Genomic DNA, 12,403 nt, shown 5'->3' with positions numbered 1-12,403 from the left:
CACAGTTAGAAAAACTGGCAGCAAAAAAATAGGTTGCCCCTTCAAACTTAAAGGGTGGTACGATACAACACATAAGGTTTGGAGGTTAGATGTGTTGAACGTGGCACATAACTGCAGTCCTTCTGAGAATCTGGAGGGTTACGCGTATGCTAGAAGGCTTTCTTCGGATGAATACAAACTGGTAGAGCAGCTGGCAACACAAAACATCTCGACACGTAACATTTGGAAAACCATAACAAAACAGAACCCCAAGAGCAAGTGCATTCTAAAAGATTTACACAATGCTATTTAGAAGATTAATGCTGAAAAGAGAGTCGGTGAATCTCCCATGCAGCAACTCGAGCACTTGCTTTTTTCGAAAAAAATACACTTATTAAACTCGGGAAAATCCCTCCACAAACGTTGTTGAGGAGGTTTTCTTTGTTCATGAATTGTCCTATAAGATGTGGCGTGCATTTCCGCATGTGTTGATGATTGATGCCACCTACAAAACCAACATGTATAAGCTTCCATTTGTTCAAGTTGTGGGCATGGCATCAACAAACCAGTCGTTTGATATCGCTCATGCATTGTCGGGTCAAATTTACTCGTTCGTTTGCTAGATTGTGTGAGTCTCCCACGCCAGAGATATACGAGTATAACGTTGACAACCTTACTGAAGAACTCAAGGCAACTGGTTATGAACATAAGTTTTTATAAACACGTACATACATACATACATACATACATACATACATACATACATACATACATACATACATACATACATACATTCATACATACATACATATCCCGTTTAAAGGATGTTAAGCCAGATGGTCATTGTGGGTTTTGCTCTATAGCTGTGGCATTAGACATGGTACAAAACCAACATCTTTCTATTCGGCAACAACTTGTACTAGATTTGGTGGAACACCAACAAATTTGGATGCAAATTTTTAATTGGGAAAAGGAGGGACAATATGAGGAAGTGTTTAACATGATACAGTTTGAAGGGGTGGGTGCAGCACCCCGTAAGAATTGGATGGAGATGCCTCAAGCAGGACTGCTCATTGCCCAAAAATTTGTTGTGATTGTTCTTATATTGTCTTCTCTACCGGAGGCCGTGCTACCCTCGCGAGGTGTTTGGCGGATTACTTTGCGACTGCCCATCATCGTCAAAAGAAGCGAGAGTCATTGTATGGGGGGGGGGTACATTACCATTATCGCTTGGTCTTTGGGTTTCTTTCCGGACGGTGACACACAGTTGTCGCCACCAAGCAAGCCGAAGAGGTTTGATAAGAAATCAGTGATGAGCATGCGTTGTACCCGCATGTTTAATGGAGCCCTTCGATTTCGCTCTAGGGACCACAAGAATTTTGTTTCTTTGCCATTGCCGGTGGTCATCCCGGTTTATCATGAGGTGCTTCCGGGTGAAGGCGGGGCTCATGTTGACGATCCGATCAATCATGATCAACCACCGCCACCTCAGCCGCAGCTGCAGCCGCAACAGCCTAAGTATCCTCAACACTTATATTTGGATTTGCCTCCGGCTGCACAGGCGCTCGCTTAGGACTATGGTCGCCAGATCGACCGCATTGAAAACTTGATGGGGTGGACGGTTGAGACGTTGAAATATTTGAGGCAGGCACACGGATTGCAGGAGCAACGACTACCATTACCACAACAGTATCCTGCTGTCGGGCGGGATCTGCAAGCCACTCAGGATTCGCTCGCCACTCAAGATCCGCCCGCCGCTCAGGAACCGTATGCCACTCAGGATTCGCCGACCGTTCAAAATTCGTCGGCTGCTCAGGATCTACAGCCATAGCTTAGGTTGTTGATTATGTTTAATTTCAAGTATCAGTTGTAATTTTGTTATGTATGTACAAACTGATTATCTATTTATGCAAATTTCAGTTGTTCATGTCTTTAAGATATGTTAAAATTGTTCTGAATATTTGGTTAGCTATATATGACTCGAGAACTTAGTTTCGATTAATTATATTTTTAGTATAAAAATTAAACATAATCACTCAAATAAAATCTACTTTTATAAATAAATAAAATAACTTTAAAAAAGTTCATAGTTTTTTATTTTACTACAATATGAATGATATGTATCATATAATACTTCTCACCATATAAGGAACTTCAACACTGGCAAAAAGTTATCACACTGTAGCTCATATGGTTCATATCGACCATATGGTGCATATACTTGTCACCATATAAGCAACTTCAACATTGGCCAAAAATTTTCACTGTGGTTCATATGGTCCATATCGACCAATATGGTGCATATATTTGTCACCATATAAGCAGCTTCAACATTGCCAATAAATTTTCACACTGTAGTTAATATGGTCCATATCGACCAATATGGTGAATATTGACGAAGCCGCCAGACCGAAACGGAAAATAACCAGCGTTTTGTCTGTTTGGTGGACCAATATGCCTCATATTGATCAATATGAGATTATGGGCGTAACAGGGGTGTCTAAATAGAAAAATGGGGTGTGCCAATAGACGGAGAAATATTTAAATATTTTAATAAAATTGTGTTGGGAGAGATAAGAATTCTGAGATTCCAAAGGTTACAATAACAACAAACGCTGAATTATCTTAATGCTGCGGGTGGATGCTCCGGAAAACCACAAGTCGATGAATCAAGTACACGAAATAGCGGGGGACTGTAAGCAGCTTCCGGAAAGATTTATATGTAAAGAAGATGAAGAGTATGGTAACATCACCACCACGGGTGAGTCCTCTCCAATGGAGATTCCGGTCATTGATGTTAGTCTCTTAACTTGGTCACCTTTGGAGCTCGGCAGGCTTAAATCAGCCATCACCACTTGGGGCTGCTTTCAGGCAATTAACCATGGAATTGAAGCTTCTCTTTTGGATAAAGTTCGCCAAATCAGCAGGCATTTCTTCGATTTATCAGCCGAGGAGAAGAAGAAATTTTTGAGGGAAGATGACGATCTTCAAGGCTATGGAAACGATATGGTTCTCTCAGATAACCAGACTCTTGATTGGACTGATAGACTTTATCTTATTGTTCTTCCGAAAGATCAACAAAGGCTTCAGCTTTGGCCTCAAAATCCCACCAACTTCAGGGAGGTTGTTGATGAGTATTGCTCTAAAATAGAGTTGATTAATGAAGTTATCCTGAAAGCCATGCTAGATCATTGGACTTGATGGAGAATTGTTTCTGGGACCAATATGGGACAACTACAAAAATAATTGCAATATTTAACTACTACCCTCCTTGTCAATGGCCTGATAAAGTGCTAGGAGTCAAACCACATGGCGATGGTTCCGCCGTCACATACCTGTTGCAAGACAAAGAAGTTGAAGGTCTTCAGGTTTTGAAAGATGGCCAGTGGTTTGGAGTTCCTATTGTTCCTGATGCTTTAACCATCAATGTTGGTGATTAAATCCAGGTAATTCTTCTTGTTTTTTTTTCAAAATCGTGAGAACCAATCATTGAAATGTAGCGGGTCCACCAATACCCTGCTAGCCAGGTAAAACACTAAGTTTACTATCTGGATTCGAACCTACTACCTCTGTTGTTTTTGTGTGAATGTGACGACTCTAGATAGGTCAATCTTATCTATCAATATAAGATTTGTTTGGAGATCAAGAAATGTTTGATGAAATAACGTACATGTGCAGATAATGAGTAATGGGATATTCAAGAGCCCGGTGCATCGGATCTTTGTGAACTCAATAAATGACAGGATGACTGTAGCTATGTCTACATGCCTCAAACTGAAAAGGATATTGGACCTATAGACAGGTTAATTACGGATGACAGGCCTAGGTTATACAAGAATGTAACAATTTTCTCTCGATTTTTATTTCAAGAACTACAAGAAGGGTACGAGATCTCTTGATGCTTGCAAGATTTGACTATGTTCAGAGGATGGTCTTTTAATCTGTTTTTTACTTTTTATTTGTGTTGTGCATTTTCATATGTTTTTATTTTGTTGTCCCAAAAATAAGATCACACGTATATGAAGTCAGTGGCGGATCTAGAACCAAATATCAGGGGTAACATTAAAAAAAATAAAATTTTTAACTGTTTTTCATACAATGTAAACTAAACAAAAATAGAAACACGATGATAAATAAATTTAAACACATGGGCCGGGCTGCATATTTTTCCCCTTCGGTTTTTGAAAGCTTGAAATTGAGCCATCACATCATCTTCTTTTACTTTATCAAGCGCTTCTTTTTCGACCGCACGTATTAAAGCATTGTTCGAATTCTCATCACCCATTCGATTGCGCAAATCCGTCTTGATAAGCTTCATTTTAGAAAAGCATCTTTCAACGGCTGCGGTGAAACCGGTAAAACCAACGCTAGCTTCAATATACGATAAATCAAAGGAAAAGTGGCGTGTTTTCTGGTTTTCACCATTACACGAGCAAGGTCACACATTCCATACAATTTTGCAAATTTATCATCTTTCTTTAAAGTGTGATAAAATGTCATAAGATCACCCAAAATACGCCCTCTTTCTTCATTACTAAAGTCATTCGGAGACAAATCAGAAAATGCAACTATCTTCGATATGCCAAATTTAGAAAACGAATCACAAGGATTTAAACCGGACATATTTTCTATCAAACTAGTTGAGACCTCACTAAATCTATTTCCAAGTTCTTGAATTTGCATATCCAGACGGTATTAAACAATTCAACCTCAAAATGATGTCGATTAGTAATGATATTCTTTCGGTTTCGTTGATTACCATAACTTTCTGTCATATCTAACATCTTAATCTTGTTTTTTTCACAAAAAATGACACTCTAGCTAACATCTTGTCAAGCCCGTTTTGTCTTAGATTATTCAATGTTCGGTTTGTCCCACTTATCAACTTAGACGCTTCTAACAAGTCTTGATTTTTTTAAGATGTTTTGATAGAGCATTTGTGAGGCTTAAAATATTATCTAACAAGTGTATATAAAACCCAAATCAAGACTCTTAAAATACTTAAGAATACTTTTCGCATTGGTTTGTTGTTGCACACTCTCCCCATCTTCTTTGATAAAAGCAAGTACCTCAACAACTTTTGGGGATAATTTTAAAAAACTTACGAGTGTTCTATATTGACAATTTATACAAACAATTATAATTTTAGTTAAAAGTTGAAGAAGACATAAATTGAGAAATTATAGGTCGAACCGTGAAAGAGGGTTCGAACCGGTGAACCACCTCTTCTCGGCTGCAGCGTGGAGCGGTGGAGGTCACCTGGTCAGGTGACCAGAGGAGGAGAAGGGCAGACCTATAGAGGGCAGCTCACAGCAGCGCAGTGGTGTCTGGTCAAGGTGGTGACAGTTTTTGATTAATTGAGGACCAACATTTTTGTTTTAAGTGTAAGATACTTTATTTTAAATGTTAATGGTTTTATTGGTTTGAGCTTTACACCTTTGTTTGGGCTTTAGTTGGGTTGAATTTTGAAATTGGTTGGGCTTAAAATGCACAGGGGTAACATTATTTTTTTTCAGGGATAACAAAACACGAAAATCGACCTAAAATTTTTTTTACACTACCGACGAGACGTTAAGGGGTAGCGTTAAAGGGTAGCGGAGGCTACCCCTCCTTTAACTATACATCCGCCTCTGTATGAAGTACGAATCAGGAGTCTATTTTGCATGACAATACCTTTTCAAACAGGGAAAATTCCAAAAAATAAGCATTTATGAAAATAAATTTCTAGTTTTAGTTATCATTTGCAAAAAATTACAGAAATAGGTATTATAAACTAGTCGTGACGAGTAGTTTGTAGAAACCAATTAAAACTTACCATGTGTCCTTAAACTAGTCGTAACGAGCACGCTCACTAATCATTTACTTGTCACAACTAAATAAGTTTCATGCCTCGTAATCAACGCCTTAAGTAATTCATAAGTCCTTTAGTCGCGACGAGCAGATTATAAGGTTAATCTAGTCGCGATGAGTTAAATACTAATAAACTACTCGTGTAAGGAATGCAAACCGGGTAAACTAGTCATCGCGACTAAAGGACTTATGAATTACTTGTGGGTGTTAATTACGAGGCATGAAACTTATTTAGTCATGACGAGTAAATGATTAGTGAACGTGCTCGTTACGGTTAGTTTAAGGACACACGACAAGTTTTAATTGATTCTACAAACTACTCGTCGCGACTAGTTTATAATACCTATTTCAGGAATTTTTTGCAAATGGTACCTAAAACTTGAAATTTGTTTTCATAATTATTTATTTTCTGGAACGTGCTAGAATTGGCAGACCTACCTTGGGGGAAACAGGGTCTGCCATTCTTATGAATTCTTTTAAGTGTAATAATTTTGTTAAAATCCTGACTGGGTTTTGTTAAATTTTGGCGTCGACTTCGATGCAATTTTGAGAACGATCTCATGAAAATTTCGTGGTCAACCCTAATAAAAATTAAAATGATAAGTTTTATAAATATAATATTATTAATGCCATATAAATATAATATCATTATAAATAATATAAATTGGATGTGGCTCAATGGTAGGGCACTCGCTTTACTAGTAAGAGGTACGTGGTTTAAACCTCATTATCTCCAATTTATATGGGAGATATGAGAAATGATCCTGGCTTGCCAGGGTTCGAGTCCTGATCTCATCCGGTTTTACAGGCTTCTCGCTGTCGTGCCGTTTGGTGGGCATGGGGGTCGGGTTTTATCCGGGGAATCCCTCAATAGGTGGACTGCTTGGGGCTCCGTCCGTCCGGACTCGTGACCGGCTCGGGCTACCTTTAGCCATTGGGGGCCGCGTACGAAATACCTGAGTTACTTAGTTGGTCGTTCCAAAAGAAATGTAATATAAATAACTTATCCAGTTAAATTTGAATTAAAGTACAAGTTTTTAAGATCAAACTCAACCCATTCAATATCTAACAAAAATTTAAGTCCGATGGTCTGTTAAATTTGAAACTAATACACAACTAAATTGATAGTTTATTATTTTTTTTCTAAAAGGCTAAATATCATAAAACTAAAAAAGAGAACCACTTACAAGACGCAAGTTGGCCAAGTACAAAATAAAATGAAACGAAACCATATTACATGTCTAACATCAAAGAAAAAGAAAATATAATAATACTCAAATCGGAAAATTCATGAAGTTGAAAGGACATCACGTCTCCCACTCTAGGCTCAACTTCTTACTCTGTTGCTTAATCCATTGAATGGAAGCTGATTTAATGTCATTCACCATCTTTGATACCAAAATGATCATTTCTTGCAAGCCAAATCATACAACACGTTTCTACCGAAATAGCTTGAACCACTTGGCATAACTGCTTATTCTTTATAATTTCACTCGGATAATTAAGTAATTCCTTCACCAGCTCAAATTGGAGCATCTTGGTAATTTTACCCAATCATAAATAATCCACCAAATCTCTTTAGTCACCTTATAATCCATAAATAAATGATGTGAAATTCCGTTCTACTTTGACAAAATACACACCTCAAATCACTGAAAGTTATACCACGTGGCAAAAGCGCCTCTTTTATTGCAATTCGATCAATCAACTAATTATATTTGTTTGATTGAGAAAGACTTGCTATTTTGTTTTGATTGTTATATTTATTTTAAAAAAATGAAAACAAAACCACTTTAGATATATTTTATTTTAATTATGCATTTTTAATTGATGACGTTTTAAGTACTTTTAGGTTATATGATATTTTTTTTTGATGTAACGCCCGCATTTTAAAATGATTAAATAAAACAAAGTAAGTTTTATTTAATTAAATGTCGTGTATCATTATTTAATTCCGTTAAATAATAATATAAGCATTAGGTTGTTCATGGACCTAAAACCTATAAGCCTAGAGTATTTAAGGTCCTAAACATTCCTATAACCCTAATTGTCCTCATATTCATCATTACATCATCATCAGACAATCACACGTACACACCCACACACACACACCCCCTCCTGCTCACACATACAAACATTCCTTCTTCCATTCAAGATCTAAGATTTACAAGTTGATATTCTATTCACCTAAGAAGAAGAGATCACTTAGGAATTTCAAAGATATAAAAGATCTAATCTAATCACATTTAAAAGGTATGTATCACGTTAAAGATCTATCCTTTTCATTCATCTTCATCTCATTCTTGATTGTTAAAGAGTAAAAATAAATAAACGAATCTTGTAAAATGAAATGAAATGAACCAATATACCCGACTCGAGCACACTTGATTTGAACCATGTAAACGGTGGATTTCGGGTTTGAATGGTTTGACAAACATATATATGTATGTAATAAGTTTGCCTCGAGTTGGGATGGAGCTCGAATGAGGTTATAAGACCCACCCCAATAGGATCGACTAGGGTTAAAGGAGTCGATCCAATTTGGATCAAATGGAACCAACTGGAGAAATGTAGACTTGACTCACAATTCAAGTCGACTGGTCATAGGGTGGCTTGATTCAAGTTCCAGTCGAGCAGGAATATGACAAATCAACTCAGATTAGAGTCGATTGGAAGCCATGGACTCGACTGCATTCGAGTCGAATGGGGGAAGGGAGTCGACCCAAACACTTGATCCAAATGGGAAGGGAGTCGACCCAAATACTAGATCCGAATGGTAGTGTGAAGGTACCTTTCCAATCGAGTCGACTGGTTGAATGAGGACTGGACATGATCGGTTGTTTCAATTGGAAAGGGGCATTCAACCCAACTGTTGGACTCGGCTGGGTTGGACGAGACTCTAATCAAATGCACATAAAGGGAACTCGAATCAAACTAGGGCCCTAATGAAACCGTAGACTCAACCCAAACCTGATTTAAATGAAAAAATAATCCGAACCTGAGTCCCGACTCATTAAGAAACAGTTAACTTATAGAGCTCGTTAAGGAATCGTTAGCTAATAAAAAGACCGTTCCGTAACTTATAAGTTCGGCTTGCTAAAACTAATAAAGTACGTGTTCACTAAGTTACTAGTTCGGATTCGTTAAAGTCATAAATTCATTAAGAAAACATTAAATTATAAGTTATGTTCATTAACCGATAAAGTTCGGTTTCTTTTAAATTACAAAGTTCGGTTCGATAACTTAGGAATAAAAGATATTTAAAAATAGACGATTAATATGTGTAAATTATTAAAGAGTTAGCCGTGATCAACTAAGGAAGGGTATTACGATTAACTCGCAGAGGAACCAACTACAGGTGAGTTCTAGCCCCTTTTCTGTGTTATGTTTTTGGGGCTGTGTGCGTACTACTACTTGTTAGATAATACCCTTACCTTGAGTGGTAAGTGTATATTAGATGTATATTTGTGTATGTATATGAACGATATAGAATGATTAATCAGTATGCACGTAGTTATATATATATATATTTAAACACATATATGTAATAAAGATATGTAACGAACGTATGATAGTAAGACGGACATGTATGGTTGCGTGGTACGAGGAAGGGCACCGAACCCTAATAATATCCGAGGTGTTGAAGGGCACCGAACCCTTACAATATCCGAGGTATGTAGGGTGCCGAACCCTTATAATTTCTGAGGTACGTAGGGTGCCAGACCCCCCTTATCATTTCCGAGGTACGTAGGGTGCCGGACCCTTATAATATCCGAGGTATGTAGGGCGAAATGCTCTTTAAAATGAAGAAGTAATATGAAAATAATGTAAGTATAAAAATGATAAAGTAAGACATTATATATTTATATAATATGAAAGATAGTATGTAAGTATATGCATGTATGTATGTAAGGAAGTATGAAAGAAATATTAGTAAGTAAAGTACGGAACACATATCTCGGGATATGTGTAAGTAAGGATATGAATGTAATGTATGTTGATTAATTAACTAGAACTCACTCAGCATAGCTGACTTTTAGTATGCACATATGTGAATAGAATGAGATAGGTTGCTTGAGGGGAGACACGTGGTAATAAAATGAAGACTGGCATCAAAAGAAAGAAGATTCATGAGTTGTTTATGTTTAATGTTAAGAATTATGTTATTTTGTTTAGAACGAACTTGATGGATTGTTGAATGTATGTCTTTTATATTTCACGAATGGTTTTAATTAACTCTGATTTTAGAACTACGTGAATGAGTAAATCCAACACGACCAACGGTAGGGCTGCCAGGACCGGGGCCTTACAAGTTGGTATCAAAGCTTAAGTTCGAGAGAATAAGCATCCTACATACTTAGACTCGAACGGAGAGTGGTACTTAAAGAAGAAAAGAAAGAAGATGTCAGTCAGAGAATGCCATGTGTCATTCGTGCAAGCTTAATTGTGTATAATGTTGAGATAAGTAAGAAAGTTAGTTAAATTTCCAGAAAGAGAATTGCTTGCTTATATTTGAAATGTTTAATTATCTAACAGTTATAAGTAGAACCGAGTACAAGGAGACTCACTAAAGGAAGTGTATAGGACACTGTTATTACATGCATCCTTACTATCCTCGTGCTAAATAGTTCCTTAAGTGACGATGTTTGTGTTTTTCCTTTAGAATTCAGATGGTTGGTGCTAGGACGACTGCTGGACTAGGAGGGTGCACGGGACGCCTTGGTAGACCACGTGTTAACCAAATACCCTCTGAAGAACTGATCATTGAACCTAGTGAAGAAAGAAGCATGACTATACGAGAGGAAGGGTATCAGCTCGACCTTGCTATTCAAGCTGCTATTACTCAGGCAGTAGCCACTGCAGTAAAGAATCTCCAACAAGACAAGTCTACTGAAAGCCATACAAGAACCGTCGAGAAGATAGGGGAAAGTAGTAATAAGTATGATGAGACTGAAAAGGAAGTTTCTAGCGAGGTTTAGTCTGTGAAAGTTGATGAAGGGAAGAGAGACCAAGGTGGGTGCAGCTACAAGTCGTTCAAAAGTTGTGACCCATCGAAGCTGACTGGTGTGGGTGATGCAATCGCTACTCTCTAATGGATAACCGCAATGGATAAGGTTATCCAAATTAGTGAATGCCATCCCAACTAAGCTGTGGGTTATGCTACTCAGTCATTCGGTAATGAAGTTATATTTTAGTGGGAAACTGTTGAGCAGAGGAAGACCACTGCTGAGATTAAGGCCTTGAAGTGGGAGTATCTGAAAGAGATGGTCATGTGTGCTAATGCTGAAGTTGAGAGGACGGAGATGAAGTTCCTAAACTTGAAGGTGGTAAATATGACACACAGTTAGTACTCTATTGAGTTTAACTATTGATGTGTTGTAAAACACACGTATTTTCCGCACCTTTTATCTACGTATTATATTATATTTTAAGTGTTTTTACTTGTTTTATATAGGTTTTACATAGTTTTAATAATCTTGTAGGTTTTGGGTGAAAGAAAGAAAGAAACCGGACTTTTCGAGCAGTTTACGAGCTTTTTACGCATACGTTTTCAAGTAAAACTCAAAGCCCGGCCCATATGCATCATGGAAAAGCCCAAGCCTCTTGTTAATATTATAATAAAAAAGAAAAAAAAACCCGAGGGGCAGACCCTATTGCGATCGGCAGTAACAGCAGGAAGGAAGAATGATAAAAATCTTTTTTCGGCTAGGGTTCAAGTGTTGTGGCGGCTAGGGAAGGAAGAAGACACAAGAACCAAGCTTCGGGATCGTTTACCATCAGTTGTGGTAGCCGAGAACAACCCCATACTCATCTTATATCCTTTCATTCATTACATTGTTCATACACTTTGATATTCTTGCTTAATTGTTGAATTGTTTTGCAATTACTTGAGAGATTGAATTGTTTATGATTAGAATTGATTATTGGAAAATTGTTAAGATGATTGGTATGAGTTTTATGATGCTTTTAATGATTATTCATGGCTGTCCAAATATGATTAGAGGCTAAACTTGTTAGTTCTACCTAGGAATGATGATTATTGTTAGTGTTTGATGAGCTTGTTGGATTGTTTGATTGATAGACGTATATTGTTATTGTAAAGTTTGATTTAGACATGAAATAGGTTGTGTTTAAGGGCTGGAAATATTGGTTAATTCATTGCATAAACTCCTTGTTTCGGTTGATTAGTTTTGTATTGATTGATTAGTGCATTGTTTGATTCTAGACTTTGTGTTTAGGGTTTGTTTGCGGTAGGAACCACCGTAGGGTTTTGTTGCGTGATTATTTGGTTAAAGTACAACGGTTAGGCACCTTCTTTGAGACCGAGAGGTGATAAGAAGTTAGGGTTGTCTCATTGCCTTTGCATGCTAGAATAAGGATTGCGCGAGAGCGAGTTCGTTTCTTGTCAGGTTTAGGTGTTTTGAGCGACTAGTTGATCTATTTTGGTTTAAGTTGAATTGTTCCTCTATCCTTGGTTGTGTAGTATTCATTGCCATTAGGTTCGAGTGTTGGTGAGACCGAGAGGTGAGTCAACATTAGAACACGCTAACAATTGTTTCCCGGTTTAGTTGTT

The 12,403-nt window shown here is 37.4% G+C and overlaps 1 pseudogene across 1 annotated transcript; it reads left to right on the top strand.

Annotated features, from left to right (window-relative positions):
* Positions 1-2,643: 2,643 nt before the first annotated feature.
* LOC143598613 (protein LATERAL BRANCHING OXIDOREDUCTASE 1-like) lies at positions 2,644-3,981 on the top strand (annotated as a pseudogene). Its single transcript, XR_013147145.1, has 2 exons — positions 2,644-3,425; positions 3,658-3,981. The product of XR_013147145.1 is annotated as a protein LATERAL BRANCHING OXIDOREDUCTASE 1-like (transcript).
* Positions 3,982-12,403: the final 8,422 nt, after the last annotated feature.

The sequence above is a fragment of the Bidens hawaiensis genome, unplaced genomic scaffold (assembly GCF_021521415.1).
Source record: "Bidens hawaiensis isolate Kalapana, Puna unplaced genomic scaffold, B.hawaiensis_p1.1 tig00050573_1, whole genome shotgun sequence".
In the NCBI taxonomy this organism is placed as follows: Eukaryota; Viridiplantae; Streptophyta; class Magnoliopsida; order Asterales; family Asteraceae; genus Bidens; species Bidens hawaiensis.
The sequence above is the reverse complement of the archived record's forward strand: the minus strand, read 5'-3'. Positions and strand labels throughout refer to the sequence as shown.